The sequence below is a fragment of the Schistocerca serialis genome, chromosome 8 (assembly GCF_023864345.2).
Source record: "Schistocerca serialis cubense isolate TAMUIC-IGC-003099 chromosome 8, iqSchSeri2.2, whole genome shotgun sequence".
Taxonomy (NCBI): domain Eukaryota; kingdom Metazoa; phylum Arthropoda; class Insecta; order Orthoptera; family Acrididae; genus Schistocerca; species Schistocerca serialis.
The window spans coordinates 56563528-56587722 of record NC_064645.1 but is presented as its reverse complement, the minus strand read 5'-3'; the positions used below and the strand labels follow the sequence as shown (position 1 = coordinate 56587722).

The following is a 24195-nucleotide window of genomic DNA, read 5'->3' as shown; positions in this document are numbered from 1 at the left end:
CAGACAAATTATCGTCTCCATAACCCTTCACCTCCGCACCCGCTGGCTTTGAGGGCCCCGCTGCGCTCCTCGTGTTTCCCGAACAGCTGTTGCCTTGTTCCCCTCCCCCCCCCCATCCTCCCACCCTTCCTCCTCCCCCCCCCCATCCTCCCACCCTTCCTCACCATTCTAAGAATCACCCCGTAAAGTTTTACAGAGCACACGAGCCATTCACAAGCAACAACAGACGTGGAAATGCTATCCAAGTCAGTTTAATGGCTCTTTGTTCTGGTTGTCGCACCTAACTTCTGAAAATGCCGCGTTCCTGTAACTTACTCAGTAGGGATGATTCTGCTCTAGACCTAGTGTACAAATGTTCAAGAACCTTCAGAAAACTTCACATTGTACTTTGGCGATCTTATTTCGAACACTCTAGATGTTTTCTTCCAGTACCGCTCACCTAGTAGCCATTCTGAATCCACTGGCGTCCAGTGTCTAAAGTCAGCCGTAGTATGTTATATCTCGACACCAGTTTCTTCTTGTGTGGCATGTATGGTGTCAAATACTGGCACTTAAAGTTATCAACCCAAAGACAGGTTAAAATACCTCAGTACTTTAGTAGGTACGGTCGCATTGGGGGTGGTAGCACCTTCCAGTTCTCAGACCTTTTGAACTGTCTTACTAAGCCACTTACCGCAGGTACATGGGCAATCCACTCCATGTGCAACTCGCCTTCATCTACATCCATACTCTGCTAACCGCTGTGAAGGGCATGGCAGAGGGCACTTACCATTGTAGCAGTTATTAGGGCTTTCTGACATTCTATTGGTGTATAGATCGCGTGGGCCCGCATCTCGTGGTCGTGCGGTAGCGTTCTCGCTTCCCACGCCCGGGTTCCCGGGTTCGATTCCCGGCGGGGTCAGGGATTTTCTCTGCCTCGTGATGGCTGGGTGTTGTGTGCTGTCCTTAGGTCAGTTAGGTTTAAGTAGTTCTAAGTTCTAGGGGACTGATGACCATAGATGTTCAGTCCCATAGTGCTCAGAGCCATTTGAACCATTTTTATAGATCGCGTGAAGAATGACAGTTGAAATGTCTTCGTGTGTGTAGTAATTATTCAAAGTGGCTTGGCGATCCCTATAGGAGGGGTTGTGGTTGTTTATTCTTAAATTCAGCACTCAGAAGTTTTGAAACTTCGGACTTAGTTTGCATCTATCCTATGAAAGGCTATCTTCAAGCATCTGCCAGTTCAGTTGTTTCAGCATTTCCGTGACACTTTCCCGCGCCTCGAACAAACCTGTGATCATTCGAGCTGCCCTTCTCTGTATAGATTCAGTATCCCCTTGTAGTCCTATTTGACGCGGGTTCCACGCACTAGAGCAATATTCTAGGATGGGTTGTAAGTGTGTTTCGTGCCCAGTCTCCTTTTCCCAGTATTCTACCAATGAATCGCACTCTGCCACCTGCCGTACGCACAGCTAAACCATTTCATATCGCTACAACTCGTTACACCTAGGTATTTATACGGGTCGACACATTCCACCTGTGACTCAGTGACTTTATGTTCATAGGATACAAAGTTCTTAAAGTTGTGCGAACCGCACTTTTTACATTCCTGGACATGTGAACCAAGTTCCCAATCTTTCCCACACTTTTAAATGTTGTCACGATCTGACTATTTACTCTCCGTCTTTTAGACGGTATTCCTCAGAGAAGCCATTTGCACATTAATAAATCGTTATGTTGGTGTGACTGAGAGTCGTACGTCCATGTATAGCACAAATATTCCTAACGTTGACAGTCTGCGTACTATTGCGAAATTGAAAACTGTGTTAAAGCTTGAAACAATCTTTGCAGCAAACTACTATCTTGTTTCGGTTTTTTTTTGCCGTCAATCTCTCTCACATTATGTGACTGAGACAGCGTACTGCCTCTGCAACTCGGTTTCCTTTTCTTTCAGATTAATATGACGTCAGGTGCATGTAACGATGCTGGCTGCTGGGGTTGTTGCAAAAGAAAATCTTAGATACTTAATTACATTGTAAAAATCAAGCTTTGAAAGATAGTATTAGCGTTGAAGTTTTCCCTCCGATGCCAGAAGTCTAACGTAGTATTTTGCTCAGAACAAAACGAACCGCCCAACATCTGAATTTTCTAGCTAAGATTTGAGGTACCTGATCTCTTGGACGATTCCGGGTTTGAGTTACTTTTATCAAAGCTGAAAAACATGAACGAAGGCATCGGTCTGTCATAACATGACATGACGGGGCAGGACTGATAGTGAGGCAGCAGGGAGTAGTAGCGGGCGTTGCAAACGACGCTTCAGCTGACATAATTGATAATCAGTAAAACGCACACGGGGAGATGAAACATTTCCTTCTTGTAATTAATACTAAGGGCGTTCAGCGTCACATCGATGTATCATAAACACAACATTTTCTAGTTATGAGACAACAGGCTTTCCGCATTAAAATACTCGTTGCTGTATCACATGTATTTCAGTGCATCGTCTTAAGGTGTCCATTTCTACTCGCGAGTATTCACGATTTCCATTAACGTCTTCAACCATATGATCTTCCACTGCCCTTTATGGGGCAGCGAGTAAGACTGCACGATTGTGTCAGACGAGAACCGGGAAAAACTAAATCACTCAACTTGGTGTTTCCCGTTCACCGGTAACAACTAGATGGGTGAGACTCACTACAGACTATAAAGCTCAACGGTTGCTATCGACAGTGAGCAAAGTACGGAAGGAGGGCGCCCCAGTCAATAGTCGGCCTGACCAATTCGTTGTGTGTTTGCTGGTCCGGGAGTTAGGTCAGTGATAAGACACCGTTAAAGTGTGCTACACACGACTCCAAAGCGGGAGCGGCTACCCTCAAAGTGAGGGAGTGCCGCGACAGACGAGCGTTGCGTTCTGACTCGGAAGGTGAATTATTTCTTTTTCCGATAGCCAACAACTGTTGAGCTAAGCAACCAAACAGCACCCACACTCAGCAAATTTTACATGCATATTTTATTTCCCGTCTGGCGACTCAAATACAAGAGACTGCATTAAGAATTTGCAATCCTTAGACGAAAACACACAATTTCCGGTCCGTATATACAAAGATAGATTGACATTTATGTTCGATAAATGCGAAATGAGGAGGTTGTAGAGGATAACATTTTATAAAAATACACACTAGAATATTATAGAAGAAGAAACATGCTACTATTTCCTCCACAGTTCCCAAGTGGATACAAAGAAACAAAATCGAAACTTAGTTTCATTTGAAGCTTGTTCTCAAAACTATCACAAACGGATAAATGAATGTACACTCCCAAAAGTGAACTCTAAAGCTGTTTCAGCCCCATCACACACAAAGCACTTTACAACAATTGTTTACTCAGATATCGCATTTGCTGAAGCTGTGCGGCTGTCACATTTTATTTACATGACGAAACGGTGTCTCGAACCTTCTGGGTCAAATTGGAAAAGGTGATAGTGGGTCCATAACCAATTATATTGAGATAGGGAACCAATGGACGGAAATGCATATTTACTGTGTTACGGACATAGACAGCGTACACCGTATAACAATGTCGCTCACGGAGACTTCTCAAAATGTTGACCGCCAGTCTCAATGCATGTATTGCGCCGGTGCATACAGTTCTGCCGCACGTTCGCAAAGATTCCGGGTATCTGTCTGTACATGGGAGCAGGCAGCAGGCGGTGAACACCGTACGCCCTGACAACCAGACACACACACCGTTCACAGCTTAGCTCATGGTTCGTTCGTCGTGTGACGACCGCATGAAATGCATCGGCGCAATAACCTGTGCCGCATGCGCTCGTCACTTTGAACAATTACTATGAACTATGTTCTTATTATGCGGTGTACGCTGTGTATATCCGGGACACGATAATTGTGCATTTCCGATCATTGGTTCCCATTCTCAATGTAATCGGTTGTTGACCCACTACCACTGGTTTCACTATGATCCAAAAGGTTGGAGGCAACCTGTACGCATATTAAGTTTTTCCTATTACGAAATTCGTCAGTGGGGTAGGAGCTTACTACCGATAAATCCTTTAGGTTGAAATATCCCGACCAGAAATGGGCTTCCCATGTACACTGAAACCTTCGCATCTGAAAGCTGAGAAGTATTGACCGCTAGCATCTTCACGGCGTTATGTCTTCTTAACAAGACGCTCCATTGTTTGTGAATACAAGCGACAGAAACAAATGCTACGAGTGCGAACTCCATTTGCCTTCTCCCTGATAGCGGCTGGACAAGCGTCAGGAAACAGGTTTTTCTAATAAAAACTCCAGTCTTAGCTACAAGGTGCATACGAGGTCGGCCTGTACACTTTCGTGCTGTAGGTGTCCCTTCACGTTTCCACTTCACTATCACATCGGAAACAATGGCCTAGGAATGTTGAGTAGTGTGGAAATCTGCCGTAAGACATATGTCGCAAGTGACACCCTATCATCTGACCACGTTCGAAGTCTGTGGGATCCGCGGAGCACCCCATTCTGCTCTCTCACGATGTCTAATGACTACTGAGGTCACTGATACGCAGTACCTAGCTGTAGCTTGCAGCACAACGCACGTAATATGAAAAACGTATGTTTCTCAGGGTGTCCGGATACTTTTGTTCACATAGTGTAACTAAAAGTAGCTGAACCGTCAGCTTCCTTTCTCCGTATTGCAGATAGTAGGCTAGTCTGACTGTAGCATCTGACGCTTACGACTGTTAAGAAGCGACGAATTTTCGAGAATGTAACAGTGAATGGAAAATCATTGTAAATAAAACTGAAACCTCAGACTGCTGAGAAATTTGGGCGTATTAGGAAAACCCTCGTAAAATAGAAAGCTTAAATAGCTTCCCGGTGAGAGACCCGAATTAGATTCATTAAGCGTCCTCCTTCACCCAAACTCGTAGTAAACCGTCTTTCTGCAGATTCTTGAGATTTCGTCAGCGTGTGACAGTTATCAAGTAGGATTAGTAGGAGAGATCTAGAGAGAAGCAACTGGTTCATAAGAGGGAGAACATTAAACAAATGCTCGTCAACTTCAGTGGCAGGCAGTTTACGAGAGGTGTTACGCATCGCGGAGAGGTTTACTGACAACACTCTGAGAGCGTCCGTTTCAAAAAGACACGCAGCGTTCTACTTCCTCTCCTTACCATTACGATTTAATAATGCAATTTAGTAATGATACGGAGGCGCACAGGCCGCCGTTCTTCCCGTTCAACATTCTCTAATGCAACTGGAAAAAGAATGTGAGGAGGAGTGAGTGAGGGAGTGTTAGATACTACTCTAGTACCCTCCACCACGTACCTTGCGGTAAACAACGAATTTGTGCCGCAATCGCACGTAAGTGAAAAATGTTGTACTGGCATTAACAGAATTGAAACAAGTATTGACGGCTGAGAACGGGACCTGCAAGTTTTCAGACCGGTTTTGCAATAGATTTAATCTTCATGATTGGTTGTGTGCCGAACCGGGACTCGAATCAGGGTCTACCAGTGGTGAGATTTTGCCCGCGAGAGGCAGATCCGGCTGCTGCGAGTATCAAGTCAGCGGCCGGAACCTGTTAGACTTGTCAAGAAGATTAGTTCCAGCGCACAGTCCGATGTCAAGTGGATGTTGTGCTGTACGATTTCGCTAGTAGTTGTGAGAAAGTAACGTCTTGCGCTTCTTACCTCGTAAAATGATGAAATAACGTTCGCATTGACGCCAATATTTTAAGTTACTGTTACTTCGATAATGCGAAAGACGGACAGGAAACAGCATCAGAGAATTTGAAAAAATGGCGGACATTAACGTGCGAGTTTGGTAAAGGGCATAGGGCTTTCCCGGGGGGCGATTAGCGTCGTGAGGCACTCGGGGAGCTAGCTAGTAGCAGAAAGCCGCGGAAGGCCCACAACGGCGGGGAGAGCGCCGTGCTTCGCCACGTCCTCATCTACACGGCATTCAGATGACGCGCTATGACGTGGCGGTCAGGGCCTGATCGCAGAGTTAGAATAGCTGTAGTAAGCACTCAGCAGAGACGCAAAAAGCGTGCGTGCGGGGAGAGAGAGAGAGAGAGAGAGAGAGAGAGAGAGAGAGAGAGAGACGACTCGTAGGCAAGCATAGTTTGCGGTCTGCTCACAATCGGAGAGATGGATGGACGCGACGGTGACGTCATTACTGCGACACTTGGTAACTTGCTCCTCAGAGAAACGTGAGAACTGCTATTTAACACACAACCAACATCGGTACTTCTCCTTTATAATGCGAGACCACACAGATCTGAACTGTGCATTGCTTGAAGTACCTATACTCCTTCCCTTACTTGCCATGTAATCTGGAACTAGCTCCACTAGACTAACATCCCGATGTCCCCCCACCCCACCCCAATATGCGGAGGAACTTCAAAATTCCGCATGACGGTGGCTAAAAGATAGTGATTTTTACGGCGTGCTAATAGGGCTATATGCGCTACTTCAGAAGTGGATGAAACCGCTGAACAGAGCAGCAGTTTAATTACTAGTTGAACAGTTATTTACGAAGGATAAGCCTGCATCATGTGCAAATTCAACATAATTTCTCTTATAAATTAAAAGGGAATTGAACTTAAACATCTGCAACTCCACATGACAAGCCACCACACAATCTATGGCGAAGATTACGTCTCGTGCGACCACCGTCATCGTGACCCCCTGACCCCAGTCCTCACCTTTATGTTCGTGAATGATGATCGAAAACAAGTGCGTTCGGAAAGTCCCCGTTTGAGCTGAGCTTCCTCTGATTTCACCGTCAGATAAGGATGTTACCTCGTTCTTCAAACGTATATTCGCAGAATTTTAGTTGTTTTCGTGCAATAGCTTTCCTTACAGCGTCTGCCACTTTCCGATGAGCACTTCTGTGACGCTGTCACGCTTATTAAGCGTACATTTGCCGAAAAGCACTTCGCTTCTTCAGGTCTCTTCAGTCGGTCCTGTTAATTCTGCCTAACAAAATTGTTCAAATGTCTCTAAGCACTATGGGACTTAACATCTGAGGTCATCAGTCCCCTAGAACTTAGAACTACCTAAACCTAACTAACCTAAGGACTTCTCACACATCCATGCAAGAGGCAGGATTCGAACCTGCGACCGTAGGAGCAGCGCGGTTCCGGACTGAAGCGCCTAGAACCCCCTCGGCCACAACGGCCGGCACTACGTAACGCGGTATCACGATAGGGTACCCGCACATTCATCCCTGTTGCTGCATGACTGTTGTACAAAAACTAAATCATTATGCTGCATCATTTCCGTACCCACTAGACTTGGTCCCTGCAAAAACCCCGCTGAATAGACGAGATAAAAAAACATCGTAGACGGAGCTTCGAGCGATCGAGCAGGGGGGCGCATAAAGACTGCTTCCGGAAGTGGAAAGTCCTTATATATATATATATATATATATATATATATATATATATATATAATACAAGTGCTATGGCGAGGGTCACTGCGACAGTCCTAACAAACCTGAATTCGTTTACGAATTAAGTGACTACGGTAATTTCATTCAGCCGATTGTTGAGCAATGCTCATAAAGTTGGGAGCCGTCATGAAAGAGCCGTGAATTGCCTCACCACATCTCAGACCGCTCTCACATTTTCTTGCAGGCGTCGCAACACGTCCAGACAATACTATCGATTGATAGTTCGTTCCTGTGGGGGTGAATTCACTATTACTAATCCTTCCAAGTCAAAGAAAACTATCAGCATGACTTTCACATTTGACCTGACCTGACGAGCTACTTTTGGTCTTGGAGAATCTTTGCCGACCCATTGTGAATATTGAATCTTGGTGTCAACATCATAACCGTAGACCCATGTCTGATCACCAATTATGATTCTCTTAAGAAACATATCATTCACATTTGCGCGATGCAAAAAGCTCTTTATAGATTGCAAGGCGATGGTATTTCTGGTATTGACTCATGAGCCGTGGGGGCGAACTCGGTGTCAACACTTTGCGTTCCAAGATACTGTGTCAGAATTCCATGACAAGATCCAGTTGAAATGTTACATTCTTCTGCAGTCATTTGGACAAGCAGTTTTCGAGTGGCACGCACAATTTTGTTGATGCACCTGACATGAGCGTCGTCGATAGGCGTCCTGAACAAGGGTCATCTTTCACACCGGTCGGGCCATTTTTAAACCGTGTGAACCATTCGTAACTGCGAGTACGGCTGAAGCATTCAACACTGTAGGCTTCCTCCATCATTTGGCGTGACTCGGTAAAGGTTGTCTCGAGTTTCCCACAAAATTTAATGCAGACACGTTGCTGCTCAAAATCCGTCACCTCGAAACTTGCAAACTGTGCAACACAACGGTCTACCCAGTACAGCACTGAACAATAACAGACATACAACAATGAAACTTCCTGCAGCTACACCTTAAGCACAGGTGTGCGCAGTGATGCTAACTGAATTGCGCTCCAACACACCATTGACGCCAGATTAGCAGTGTTCCGAACTTTTTTGAACAGACCTTGTAAATGCGGAATGGAGCGCTGCAGTTATCTGGTGTGTGTGTGTGACCCGCCCCTAGTTCTGAGGGTGCAGCGGGGCGCGCCTTGCTTCGCGAAACCGCCCCATGCAACCCAGCTGTCACGGCGGCCGCTGCGCGCTGCCCGCTGCCCGGGAGCACAGTACAAATCGCACGGAACACAAAGTACAGGCCGCTCTACTGGCTCACTTTGCGTTCCTTTTTCTACACTCGCTTACAAAGCGGAACGTGAAGTTCCTTAAATCAGTTTCAATATGCGAATTAACTTTTTCGTCTGCTTACTAGACGCAGCAGCTGGAACACGTTGTAGCGTCCATTAGCGGTTTTATCACTCCAACATGCACATGGACATGGACAAACAGCACAGATCGTCTAGCAAACAGAACTGATACCAGCTTTAGCTGTACGGGCGTACCCGCAGGGAAGAAAAAATTACGGTCTTTGCTAGCTGTATTCGCACCCTACTCCGTCAGACGGGAGTATCATTTCAGTGTCAGTTTGAAGACAGGCGGAATATTTATCTATAGTGACAAGGTCACCCAGAATCTTAAAACAGTGTTTTCTTCCGTCGCTGTTGTCCTTGTAACTCAAAATACTCGCCTGCTGCCCGCTCTGAAAACTTCGAGCACCGTTGTACCTTTGATTCGCTGACTTATTTGCCTTGTTTAGAGTGACAAGAAATAGCGCACAAACAAAGAAAGGAAGGAAAGTTAAGATGCTGGTTTTGATTGTTCAGTGCTCTACGTGGTGTCTTCCCCACTCGAGAACAACGCCCAGAACGTCCATACAACTGTGTAAAACGTAAGGAAAAGTTCTCCTTTGGAATGTTGATAAACTCGCGCGTCGTTCTGTAGTTGGTTCTTAACGATAATAGCACGTGTCGTCATACATGGTGATCTTTTTTTCTAAAGGAACTTTGCATTTCAATCGATTCACAGCAGACGACCGTGCCTCGGTCTTGTTGGGGACTCAAGGTGTATGTAGGACAAACTTCGCATAAATTTCTCTCTTTGTCAGGAAATTCTAGAGAATCTCTTGAACATTTGACTTAGAAATGTGGCTCCATCCCTATTTGTGACACAGCCACGATGAGATAGTGAGGGCAAACCTCCAGTATTTAACACTACCTGCTCACAACTGACAAGTGACTACACGTATGTTGTTCACAATTCGTGATTCAAAGTGCGACAGTAATTACTGCGCTGACGTATCGTGTACGCTAGAAGTAATGTCAGCCTCGTAACGTTTTGGTCGGACGTTATACACAGTTAAATACATTATAGGTAGTACGTATTGATAGCATTAGTATGTTTGATGATGAAAAACGCAGTTTTTCAGTCCTTTTCTTTCTAAAAAGTTGTGCTCTTTGAGTCACACCTCACATTTTTCAAAAGCTAAAATTAGATTGTATTTTCTGATTCTAACTGTAAATTTTTTTCTGACAAACACTTTGTATGAAGTGCTACGTTTTATGCACCGTAGAGACGACATGACATGAGGCTCTCACTATGGACACGATTAGTAACAAAAATGTTTTGAAGATGACAGTTACATCTGTCGAAACCGATCTTGGTTATTGAGTACCAAATTAAAATTAGGTCCCTGTCCCTAACTTCGATCCCGCATACTCTGTCGTGTAACAGGATTAACGTAAATCGCAAATGATGAATCGGGAGAAGAGGCTCTAAAGCAAAAAGCTTTAGAATAGATGGATGGATGGGTAGGAAAAGGAAAATCTCCAGAGCGGTGAAGTTTGTCAAGTAAAAAATTAAGCTCCGGAACACTACGCTGAAGTCTTCATTTATCTGTTTCTCTTAGAGTTTTATCACGGAACAAGACAGCTGAGACACTGCTGGGGCACTGAACTCTAGATGGGCAGGGTGCCGGTTCAGGGCATCATCCAACACTTAAGATTTAAGTTTTCCGTAGTTTCCCTAAGCGCTTAGGGCGAATAGCGGGGTGATAACTTTGCACAGGGTACGGTCGGTTTATTTCTGTATCTCTCCCCTATACGAGATTGTGTTTAGTCTTTAATGATGTCACTGTGGGCGGAACGTCAAACTCAAGTCTTCATTCCTTCGTGCTGTCACTTTCTGGAATTTATGATGACGTTCGAAGAAAGTTCTTCCCAAGAGTTTTCAGTTGGAAACCTTAAAGAATCAGCTTTGACAGCTATCAACTACCGTCTAGGTTTCCGTAACACTATGTGAACCTTCCAGAATGCCCTGTTGGGCTTCCGTGTCGGTGAGCGCCGCACAGCAGCTGCTGCATACAGCCGCCTGCAGACAATGTCGTCGCACGCGCCTGTCGCTTGCGAAACACTTTCCTGCGAACTGCTGGCCTCGCGGAATTGAACCGCAGACCGAGTATCGTTTCGCAGCCCACGAAAAGCGTATAGACTTTCATGCCTGTGCCTTTCGCTTTCACTGCGGATGGCGGACAATGGAGTAATTTGAAAGAAACTCACCAGATCCTTCGAGAGATATGCTGACAGCCCTCACAGGCCGCAAATAAAATCGGACTACTTCGAATTGCGTAACTTCCATTCGCAGCAGTGACTCGATCATTACATCATCAGTAAGAAGAAAATTCGTGCATCGAATTTCGTAAGTGCGGCTAGCTCTAACGAACTAAATTTTATAAAACTGGAGAAGAGGTGTTATCAATTAATGCGATCATAACCAGTATGCAGGCGACAGAGGATCATAAGCTGTCTTTGATAAGAAACCAGTGGTCGGAAATGAATGTTTCAGGCGGTAAGCAATCCGTGTGAGGCACCTGTCGGTAAACTACTGATCTTTAATGTCGCAAAGTACCTGTGTGAACAGCGCCACGTGCACGTAACGAGGCTGCGCAGAAAAAAACCAGTTGGTGTAAACCTCTGAAGCTGCTGACCGCGCCCCCTTTAAAGTTCACGCCAGCATATCGACGGGCTTCACCACCCACAATCCTGGAACAGTAATTGGGACTTAGGTGTCCACGGCTCTCGACGATTTCTACTATTCAAACTGTTTTCGCTTCGCAATGAATTTCACTTGGTGTGCCGCATCGTTCTCGAACCACGTGCTGTCACTGGTGCTGCGCTGAAGCTACCACGTGAACGGATTGACAAACACCGCTTCCTACGTCGCCAGTGGTAGCACTATCTTTAAAAACAGCACGCACTTGTCCGTGATGTGTCAACGGCGGACTTCACAACAGTTGACGATGGATGGAGCATTATTCATTAAGCGAACATGCAGACAAGCGCTTAATGTATGGAGCAGCCGGGCGCAGTGCCCAAGAGGTCGAAGGAATGTACTAAGAAAAGTTTCACCACGGGGACATGGACAGAAAATGGGGCCGACCGCTGTGGCCGAGCGGTTCTAGGTACTTAAGTCCAGAAGCGCGCGACTGCTACTGTCACAGGTTCGAATCCTGCCTCGGACATGGATGTTTGTAATGTCCTTAGGTTAGTTAGGTTTAAGTAGTTCTAAGTTCTAGGAGACTGATGCTCTCAGATGTTAAGTCCCATAGTGCTCAGAGCCATTTGAACCATTTTTGACAGAAAATGGACCGTTCAGGCCACAGACAGATGGCTTAGGTTGTCGACAATTCTTTTTCCGCTTAGTAGAATTTGAGCAGATGATATCAGGTGACGTGCGAGGAAGCTCTCTTGAAGTTCTCTGTGAAAACTAAAATTCAAAGAACTGAAAGGAACAGCAAATATGTTGGCGTTGTGAATAGCATGTGCAAGCGGAGGGGCCAAATGAATTTCTGCTACTAACGGCTCATGTCCGCCGGTGGAGTACATTGCAATGGGCGGTTTGAGACACACAGCAGATGATATGAGCGTGCATTGTTCCGACCGGCTTTAAGTTTGTCAATGAAGAACTAAAATTTGTTCTCAGATCATTAGTTCAAAGGAAACACTCAGTTCGGTATCTTATATCATTTATATAATTTCAACCAGAATGGAAACAGTCTGCGTTTTCGTTCGTAAGAAACCTAACAGTCTCCCGTAAGCTGTAGTTCTGGGTTGTAGTTTGCACAGTTTCACTGGTTCCACAGTGATTGTCTCAGCCTCACATACGAAGGTGAATCATAGCATTGTGGCCGGTACCTAATGTCGCCATTACATAGAGCGAAACTTTCTTAGCAAAGGTTGGTGCACGCGAAGATAACATCAGTCATGAACAAAACGTCGCATATATCTAAAACGTATACGGACAAAAAATTTTTTTTACTGCGACGTTAAGAGTTAGAGCCCTTCTTCTCTGTTAACGCTATGAATTAATCAGCATCGCACGTCGCAGCCAGATTTCCAGCGTCTACTTACAGTCACTTACCCAAGAAAGTCCACGTACTTCAAGGACACAGATTGATGATAACACCTTCTTCTTTGTCTCCCGCTTGAGTCAAGGGCACTGGACAGAAGGTCACGCGCCGGAGAGACCACTGGTCAACAACTCCTCCAGCTCTGATAACGGTACCAGTTCGAGGAGGAAGTGTCGAAAAGTTTGTGCAGTTATGTTTCACTGAAACCATTCACTAATTAATGATTAGACCTCGCGAAGCAACCAAATTGCGGGGTTGTGTGCTGGTATGAAGTGAGATACTGCCGGTGTTTTCGGCATGCCATTAACTTATGTACCACCATCAACTACTACGACGTCATCTTCCAACATGGAATGGTCAGCAGCATACTCATCATAAAGAGAAAGAACAAAAGACAACCCTTAGTTACTGAGAAGGCTGAAATATACATCCGGGTTAAGGATCACAGTAACCACGCGGAACACTCACAAAACACCATAGAGCCGCTTCTGGCTTGAACTACAGCCTGCATTCCATTCCAGTGGATAACCTGGGATGTCGTACATCCTTTATATTCTTTCTGACGGTTTACCGCCGAAAGAAATTCACCGCAAACAGGTATGTGTAAACAAGGAGGCTCTTCTTTCATTTGCGACAGTTTACAAACACGGGTTCGCGCGGCCATCACAAAACTGCGGAGCCACAGACTCGTATAGCACAAAATATGGATTTGGACAACCGGCAATTAAAGGTCTAGTATGTCATAGCTTTTTGGAATTGTAGTGCAGGTTTTTTAAACAAAGATCAAAATCAAAATTGGAAAGAAATTTCTCAACTAAATGGTTCAAACAGTTTCAACTGATTTTGTGCACATACTTGTTACTACAGATGTGACTAGCGTTCACCACTACGCGCCACATAAAGTTCATTGCAGTCCCTGGATGGCCGCCGATAGCAGCGCTCATGCAAAAGACGAATTCTATTCTATCTACCGGAAAGGTTATATCTACTATTACAATAAATCCGACGTGAAAGGGATGCTTCGCACTGATTTCATTGCGAAATGGTAATAACAGCTGCCAATAGTATTTGGCTTTTGGGTCAACGTGATAAACAATTTCACGAGAGGATGGCAATTGCCGAAGAAACATCAGATCAGTTGGCCACCTACAAAGTTGATTTTGACACTAGGAAAACTGGTTCGTTTTTCAATTTATTGACATTCTCCTCGTGCCCATACAGCCATCTGTCGTGGAATGTCAGTTACGACGATACGAATGTGAGGACAACACAGCAGCAAGACTCCGGGCGGAGAAAATCTCCGACCCAGCCAGGAATCGATTCCGGGCCCCTTGGATTAGCAACCTGCCGCGCTGACCGCGCAGCTGACAAGATGGGCGGGAAAACTGATGAATTTGCAGTTGTGTTGGTGATAGCTGCTCCCTGTTCACAAGGTCCGACACCCTCCTCCTGCCACCTATTCCCACGTGTAAAGAAGTTTTTAGATTCGAAACATTTTGAATAAAGAAGAGTTTTTAGCAGCCATAGGCGGGCTTTATCCAGACTTTTCACGGTAACACTTAATAGATAGATTTCATTCACTAGCGGGGAAAAAATTGCGACAAAATTAATGAACTCACGGCTTTCCGACGTGGAGAACTGCCTGGTAGAAAACTTACCGCACTGCGTTCGTAACTTAATGCATAAATGGAGGTACATGAGATGGGTGGGGTTGTACGGAAGCTGTTGTCAGGCCAGTCACGCATTGCTCCCTGTAACGAATGAAACTGAAGGTAATAACTTGGCAAAGTACAGGTGGTGATACTACGTCGCTGGTGCCGGATCACCAACAGAGTTTCGGCTGGCGAATTCCTGTGCGCCTTTCGTCGCTTCATCTGGCGCAGGAAGTCGCCAGAGAGCGAAGCTCCGCTTTGATGGCTCACAGAAGGCGGTTTCTTCCTCTCGCCGGCGCGCCATCGTCATGACGGCCGTAAAAATAGCGCTCCGGCTGCTCGCGTCCGATCTGCCCGTGAAACGCGGCCTCTGCGACCGTTTCCAATTTCACGGCCGCTCTCTCGGCCCCCAGGTGTGCCGGTCGCGGCAGCTTCTGCTGCTCCTGCACGCCCGGTCACTGGTCGCGTTTGAGTCGCAGTAGTCTGTAAAAATTCGTGTAACTTGCAACGCGCAATCACGTTAAGGACCGAGGTATTCATTTACTTTTCACATGGCAGCCCACATAAAATTACTAAAGAAAGGAAAGGCCCCAGGACCAGACGGCATCATCGCGGAGGTGGTGCAATACCTCGCTCCTCAACTGGTGACACCTTTAGCAAGAATTTACAACGAGGCCCTGCGCCTCAGAACATTCCCCAAAATCTGGAAACAGGCCAATGTTGTAATTATCAAAAAAGGGCGGGACAAAGACCCTAAAGAAGCAAAATCTTACAGACCTATCTGTCTGTTGGACCTGTTAGGTAAATTGCTGGAGAGGTTACTAGCTGATAGACTGACAGCACACCGGATGTTGTGCGGGATGAGCGACAGACAATTCGGTTTTCGGCAGGGGCGATCTGCGTGTGACGCAATTGCCCTCGCATCCGAGGTCTGTGGGTCGTCTCCGCACAAGTACATAGTTGGCATCATGGTGGACATCAGTGGCGCCTTTGATAGCCTGTGGTGGCCTTCGCTCTTCTCCTGCTTGCGGGAGAAGGAGTGTCCAGGGCCGCTATACGGCTGTCTTAGGAGCTATTGTATGGAAAGAGAGGTCTGGCTATCGTCCCCTAGCGAGCGAATTGGTAAGAAAATCACGAAGGGGTGTCCACAGGGCTCTGTCCTGGGGCCACTCTTTTGGGATATCAATATGGAGCCTCTCCTGGAGAGCTTGGAAAATAGTGTGGATGTGCTAGAGGCGATAGCTTACGCTGACGACCTCCTTCTGCTGGTTGGCGGCCGAAGTCGCGAGGACCTCGAACCTAAAATTAATAGGACACTAGCAATTCTTACACAGTGGTGCCAAAACACAAAAATGACTATTGCGCCTAGCAAGTCAACATACTTGTTATTAAAAGGCCAATTGGCCAGGAATCCAACGGTAAGAATTGAGGGCTCACCAGTGATTCGGCGTCGAGAGGCCCGATATCTTGGAGTAACAATTGATGAAAGGTGGAACTTTGCCAAACACATCGAAACAGTTACACAAAGATCACTTGAAGCTCTAAATAATCTCATCATGATAGGACACAGTAGGTTTCACCTTCCACCAGAACTCATAAAATTGTACCACAACACCATTCTCGTTTCCATCGTGGGTTACGGATCCGGAGTGTGGGCACACAGGCTCACGAGGGTCGTGCCCGCTATGTCTGTGAGGAGGGTGCAACGTAACATGCTTCTGCGCTCCATCGGAGCGTACAGAACATCTCCAGGAGGGGCACTACTAACACTCATGGGGGTATGTCCCCTGGACATCAAAATCCGGGAACAGGCAGCTTGGTACTGGGTGAAGAGGGGAGATATAGAAAAGACCGAGAGCATCATGGGAGTGCGGGTGGGGGACAAGTTTGCAATTAAGAGGAGAGGAGAAGAGCTATGGCAAGAACTTTGGGACACAGAAACAACAGGCCGAAGGACTTACCAGCTGCTCCCCAACATCAAAGAACGCCTCCAACTCTCGCATTTTCAACCAAGCAAGGGACTGGTGCACTTCCTCACAGGGCATGGACCGTATCCGGCATATCTTTGCCGATTCGGGAAAAGGGCTACCCCCTCGTGTGATTGTGGAGCTGAGTGGGGCACTCCGGATCACGTGATCTATGAGTGTCCGGTCTTTGATGACGTAGCCGGGGAATTAAGAAACCAGCTGCCTCACAATAACACGAACCAGTTAATTAGAGACCCTACTACATTCACCATATTAAACCGCCTTGCCAGCGAGGTGTTAGCAAAGGTCCTGCAAGAATACCTCAGGGAAAATATATAAGCCACCAGACATGACATAATTGAAGGCGACCCATCCCATTCCGCCAGGGCGTGGACTGGCCAATCGCCGTGACGGTAGGAATCCGCCATGCCCTGGAACAAGGGGGAGGGAGCGCCAATACCCGAAATTGACAACTGCGCACCGATTGTGACTTAGAACTAATTAATCACTTAGCATATAGGAGATAGAAGACCTCTAAAAGAACCTGCAGCGACTTTCTTTAAGGCCAGCCCAGTGCCAGGGGCATGCTCACTGGGGTTAGCTCAGTGGGCACGGCCACACAGTAGGTTTATATTAAAACAACTGGCACGCCTGTAACGCTGCAGGAAGTAGCCCTTAGATTAGTTAGCTAAGAGTAAAACTAGATCCTACCCAACAAGAAACTAACTCCTCATTTCCTGTAGCAAGTAAGTTCACTAACACTAGTAATAGAAGTTAAAAATGCTGCTAATATCAATTAAATGTAATGTAGATCTAAGACCCACTAATGTATTAGGTGGTGGGTTACAATGTATGAAATAATTTGAATAAATATTTTTTTTAAAAAAAAAAAAAAAAAAAAAAAAAAAAAGAACCCTTCAGTGTGCACTCCACCGGGCACACCACCAGCATCCAGTACATATCACGTCTGTGACGCCATGTCTTGGCAAACCATCTCGGAAAACCATGATCTCCATTCCCATTTTTTAGTCATCAGTTTTCTGACTCGTTCGATACGGCCTGCCACGACTTACTCTCCTGTGTTCAACCTCTTCACTCTTCATTTCAGAGAAGCACTTGTACCTACGTCCTGAATTGTTTTTTTTTTTTTTTTTTTTTTTTTTTTTTCAGTCTATCTTCTACGGTTTTTACCGTCTATAGCTCCCTCTAGTACCGTAGGGGTTACGTCATGATGACTTAACGCGTGTCTGTCATCTTGTTTCGTAGTGAAGTTTCTCATACTGAGAAAATGGAAGAAGCAATCTACATTTAACTTGAAAAAACTTAGCCGGCCAGGGTGGCCGAGCGGTTCTAGGCGCTACAATCTGGAACCGCGCGACCGCTACGGTCGCAGACTCGAATCCTGCCTTGGGCATGGATGTGTGTGATGTCCTTAGGTTAGTTAGGTTTAAGTAGTTCTAAGTTCTGGGGGACTGATGACCTCAGAAGTTAAGTCCCATAGTGCTCAGAGCCATTTGGACCATTTTTTTTTTTTTTTAACTCAAGTCACGCTCCCACTAATAAAAATTTATTATTGACGATCAATTCAGACAGTTGAAACTGTCATCTTCTAATTTTGAAAAAAATATTCTGTTTTAAATCATGTTCCATTATGAGTTGATCCCTCATGCCATGTCATTATGGTGGAGAATGTCCAGCACATTATACATCGGTGTTCTAAAAGTAAAACCATATGCAGATAAAAAGCATCTTGTGTAAATGGGCATGTTCACAGACATAGCACTTCACTGAGGAACGCACAATATATAATAAAAATGCGCATTTGTACAGATGTTTACGTTTATGCAACATGTTGTTATTGAACTGAATAGTCTTGCGGTTGCCACTTCCTTCAGTGATTTTATCAATTCCAAAGACATGTTACCTACCACGACTTGTTCGATCCTAAGTGAACTCTAATTGCTAGTTTTCACTAAAATCGGTCAAGTCTGCGGCAGTGGACGAGGGGTAAATTGCAGATGCACTCCTGTCGTCCACCCGGAATTATGTGAGGTATCGGACACATGAAAAAATATTATTTAATTGCTTCGGTCACTCGGAACCTTTCTGTGCAAGTCGTTTTTCCGGAAGCTGTGCCACTTTCAACTTTCAGTAGACCACAGAAATAAATCTGTAGCGAAGTGCTCGTCCACTGTCAGATCTGATGGATTTTGATGAAAACTGTTTGAGCTTAAGGACGTACATCGACACACGGGGTGGGTGGGGCAGCTGCCGCGGCGCGCCGGCCATCAGCGATATTTCTGTCCAGCGGGGCTCCAGCGGCCTCCGGGCCGGCGATGGCGACGGCACGCCACCGTCAGCTTTATTTCCGTCCGTTGCCGCGCCGCGTGGCGTGGCAAGCGGAGTCCTCCAGTCTGGATCCAGGGGAGTGCCCAGTCAGGCAGCTTGCCTCCAACCGATGACCTATCCTGTACGTTTCCTCTCCGGTGCCCCTTCACTGGTGATAAAATCTGTCAATAAGCGCATCTGGAAAAAAAAAACTTCCCACCGGAGACACGTCGATAATACTGTGTAGCTCAGCATCTAGCCTCAGTTCAGTGAGGAACCTACACGTTGACCTTCAGCTCGTATAGAGCTACACGTTGCGGGTAGACTGATCGATACGTTTCACCCGCTGTTCCAAATAGGGCCAGACATTTTAGAAGGGCCAGATCGGGTGAGTTAGTGGGCCAGAGGCGTTCGGTAGGGTGCCAGAGTGCTCGTCAAACGATAGGTGTGTATGTGCAGGCCTGCGCACGCGGCTGTTCGCAACCATCTCATTCAACGTTAGTCCCGAAAATGTGCTGGTGTGGACTTGGAACAGTCAGACATATCACGTGGGCCTTGCAATTAGACTTCACCAAGTCACACTGGCCGCTTACCTTGCGTCTTGTGCCCCTTTGCAGACGAGACTGCACTACAGTCGATACATTGAAGCCATTTACCTCGACGCTACTGGCAATGAATAATTGCATAATTTTCACGTATGCTATAATACAGTGTGCGGCAAATAAAAGTGACCCGCAGAACAGAGTTCCAGGGTACAAAGAAAAAAAAGCAGAGGAAAGGAAATACAGTACCCAGCTGACTACAGCACATGTTGAAAGTGACCACCACTCGCCTCTTGCCACTTTTGGGCCATGGTCAGTAAGCTGCTGAAGGCAAATCGAAGCGGAACTGCTGGAATCGCTGCAGTCTCATCCGAAATGTTCTGCTGCAGTTCTTGAAGACTGTGAGGACTGTTGCGATGCCAACAGCTCTGTCAGATGTGAAAATCGTGTAAATGTGTTCCAAGGGACGGGTGTTGATCACGTGGCGGGCGTACACGTGATGTGGTTACATGCACACATTCACGTCCAATCAAATCCGGTCGTTCGGGTCGCTTTTATTTGCTCCACCCTGTATTTGTAATTATGTATTGTATGTCACTCCTCGTTCACGTCGCTCCTCGTTCACGTGTCGCTCCCCGTTCGCGTGTCGCTCCCCGTTCGCGTGTCGCTCCCCGTTCGCGTGTCGCTCCCCGTTCGCGTGTCGCTCCCCGTTCGCGTGTCGCTCCCCGTTCGCGTGTCGCTCCCCGTTCGCGTGTCGCTCCCCGTTCGCGTGTCGCTCCCCGTTCGCGTGTCGCTCCCCGTTCGCGTGTCGCTCCCCGTTCGCGTGTCGCTCCCCGTTCGCGTGTCGCTCCCCGTTCGCGTGTCGCTCCCCGTTCGCGTGTCGCTCCCCGTTCGCGTGTCGCTCCCCGTTCGCGTGTCGCTCCCCGTTCGCGTGTCGCTCCCCGTTCGCGTGTCGCTCCCCGTTCGCGTGTCGCTCCCCGTTCGCGTGTCGCTCCCCGTTCGCGTGTCGCTCCCCGTTCGCGTGTCGCTCCCCGTTCGCGTGTCGCTCCCCGTTCGCGTGTCGCTCCCCGTTCGCGTGTCGCTCCCCGTTCGCGTGTCGCTCCCCGTTCGCGTGTCGCTCCCCGTTCGCGTGTCGCTCCCCGTTCGCGTGTCGCTCCCCGTTCGCGTGTCGCTCCCCGTTCGCGTGTCGCTCCCCGTTCGCGTGTCGCTCCCCGTTCGCGTGTCGCTCCCCGTTCGCGTGTCGCTCCCCGTTCGCGTGTCGCTCCCCGTTCGCGTGTCGCTCCCCGTTCACGTGTCGCTCCCCGTTCACGTGTCGCTCCCCGTTCACGTGTCGCTCCCCGTTCACGTGTCATTCTTTTTTTCATAAGCTCTATATATTATCGACACACAACTGAAAAAGAATAGATCACATTCTCGGCCCCATGTACACTGAAGCGCCAAAGAAATTGGTATAGGCATGCGTATTCAAGTAGAGATATACGTAAACAGGCAGAATACGGCGCTGCGGTCGGCAATGCGTACTACTGCTGCTGCTGCAATGGCAGGTTATCAAGATTTAAGTGAGTTTGAAAGTGGTGCTATAGTCGGCGCAAGAGCGATGGGTCACAGCATCTCCGAGGTAGCGATGTAGTGTGGGGATTTTCCCGTACGACCATTTCACGAGTATGCTGTGAATATCAGGAATCCGATAAAACATCAAATCTACGATATCACTGCGGCCGGAAAAACATCCTGCGAGAATGGGACCAACGACGACTGAAGAGGATCGTTCAACGTGACGGAAGAGCAACCCTTCAGCAAATAGCTGCAGATTTCAAAGCTGGGTCATCAAGAAGTGTTAACGTGCGAACCATTCAACGAAACATCATCGATATATTGGAGCCGAAGGCCTACTCGTGTACCCTTGATCACTGCACGGCATAAAGCTTTACGCCTCGCCTGGGCCCGTCAACACCGACACTGGACTGCTGATGACTGGAAACATGTTACGTGATCGGAAGAGTCTTGTTTCAAATTGTATCGATTGGGTGGACGTGTACTGGTATGGAGACAACCTCATGAATCCATGGACCCTGCAGGTAAGCAAGGGACTGTTCAAACTGGTGGAGGCTCTGTAATGGTGTGGGGCGTGTGCAGTTGGAGTGATGTGGGACCCCGGATACGTCTAGATACGACTCCGGTTGGTGACACGTACGTAAGCATCCTGTCTGATCACCTGCATCAATTCATGTCCATTGTGCATTCCGAAGGACTAGGGAAATTTCAGCAGGGTAATGCGACACCCCACTCGCCCAGAATTGCTACAGAGTAGCTCCAGGAACATTCTTCTGAGTTTAAAAACTTCCGCTGGTCATCAAACTTCCCAGACATGAAAGTTATTGAGTATATCTGGGATGCTTTGCAACGTGCTGCTCAGAAGAGATCTCTATCCGCTCGTACTCGTACGGATTTATAGACAACCCTGGGCGATTCCTGGTGTCAGTTCCTCCCGCACTACTTCAGACATTAGTCGACTAGATGCCACTTCGTGTTACGGCACTCTGCGTGCTACACGATATTAGACAGGTGTACCAGTTTTTCGGCTCTTAAGTGTATATCTTACACTGTACGTGATTAATGTTGAAATAATGTTACAAGTACTATGAGCCTGTGTTACGTATCTCTTTCTATGCTCGTCTCCACTATCAGACTGACGCCATCCTTTCGTATCAGGCTGTTCTCGTGTCTGTTTTCCCAGTCAGAGGCCAGAAAAGGCCATTCTCCTTTATAAAGACATGCTATGGACAGCCAGTAGGGGACGAGGAACGCATCTGTCCGCCATTTCACGTGATCCACCACGCACCCAGTGAGTGATTACGACGCAACATCTATCGCCGAGTAGACTTCATCCCTCTTTGCACAACATTACAGCAGTTATCATCATAGGACCAACTAGCCAAAAACGTAACATGATAACATGCTGACACCTTGGAGGACGGGAGTGTCAACGATGAACTAATTATGAAGATGTAGAAGAAAGGTCTATGTATGACGATCGACAATGTTGATATAAACGTCTTTGTTCATAATCAACGCTACCCGAATGATTGGGTTGAAGTTATGGTTCGAAAAACACGTCCAAACCATCACTGAACCACCTTCGACCAGAACCACTCCCGTCTCTGGGGCTCAGCATTCGTTTGCTGAGTACAGGCTTGGCGACCCCGAGTTTCCTGAGCTGTGGACTGGTAAGCGCCACCAGTCCTCTGTCACCGTAAGCTCTGGTCATACTTCAACGACTACCGTACAGCGCGGCGGAGGAATGTTGTGTGTTTCGGAGAACGGGGGTCTTAGCTTCAGCGCCTAGACCGCGGGGAAGGTACACACCTCTATAAAAAAAAAAAAAAAAAAAAAAACCTCAACCTCAAGGTGTGCTACGTGCTGAGGAGATGAATGGCTGTTTCATATTTATTATAGTTATTTGATAGAATACAAATTTTGAGAGTGATTAAAGAAACTGTAATTATTCTCCCACAAGAAAGTGCGAGGTTAGTTGTTGAGCAGCTTCTTCCTCTCGAGCTTACAAAATTTCTTGCTCACCGAACATACATGATGCATTTGTAGAATAATTACAGCAAACTGGGAACCTTAAAGAGTACACGCACGAAATTATATCGGCGCGATCGCATATTAGCTTAGCCAGTCGCCTCAGCAACTGTTACGTTCGCTAATGTTTCTTTCGGATAATTCTAGAAATTGATAACAGAAGGCAGTAGCTGTCTGGAGACAGGTAGCAAGATGTCCAAATATTGTTCTCATACTAAATAAATCCAGATTTCGAGCTGTCATTGGCTCGCACGTCGAGAAAATCTCGGCCCGAGCTATACTCGGGCGCGGGCTTTAGAACGCTGCGTTGCGGCCCCAGCTGTGGTCGGGCTTGGTCGCCGAGATTCGGCGCTTTGCTGGTACTGATATAGACAAATAGTATTGTGTCCGCGAGTATTGTCGTCCATCAAATTGTTTCCAAGCACTGTGAAACGAAATGTGATAACCACGAAACTTTAACAAACAGTAAATTCGCTAACTTAGAGGTGGGGGATCCATTGTCGCAGTGGGACAAATCACAGAATACACTAACAGCTTGCAGTCAGAAAGCAACAAAAGCCAGCGTCCACCCTGCCCAGTCATGGTCTACAATTGACAGTGACAGCAATGTAGCTGTTCTGGAAACTGGTTTATCAGTCTCCACTTTTAGAATACACTAAGCATGTAAGCTCGCCGGACAAAATGGTAGTCAGCCCCTTTAAAGAGCATACTGGTTGCTTTGGAGCACTGTAGATGGCGTGATCTGGTCCTGAGCGGTCACATGACGCTTCAGCGCTGACCTAAGTCATGTCAGTGAAGTGCTGTGTTTGTGCGAGTCAGCTGTAGGGACTGCGCAGTAAGATGGGTACACCTACAGCCGTGACAGAATGGCAGGAAGAAGCTACGGTCTTTGGACGTGCCCATGAACACACCGTGAATGAAACTGCCTTCTTTGTCGGTTTACCAACATGGACTGTCCAACGTATCTAGAAGACATCACTCGCATTCATGTAACACTTGGGAGGCTATCTAAATGGTTTTTAGTACGTATTACTCTTGAAAATATGTTACATATGTGGCAGTAAGGCTTTAAATATTGTCAGAAATGGCCAGTTCTCTAGGGCCGACATCCTTCTAAGTGGTCGGTCTTCAGAGAGTTGAACTTCCTCGTATAATACAGGTTCAAGCTTATGATTATTTTATAAATGATTTAAAGTGTTCATTATTTGCTCTTGAGCACGTAAGCGAGAAAAGGTGGAGAAAAGGTTTGAAATAATGTTTGAAATAATGTTTGAAGTTCATTGGAAGTCGCTGAATGCT

General features: G+C 46.8%; 1 protein-coding gene across 1 annotated transcript in view; it reads left to right on the top strand.

Annotated features, from left to right (window-relative positions):
- Positions 1-24195, top strand: part of LOC126416816 (microtubule-associated tumor suppressor candidate 2 homolog) — a 574074-nt gene that overhangs the window by 225999 nt on the left and 323880 nt on the right. The window lies entirely within an intron of this gene.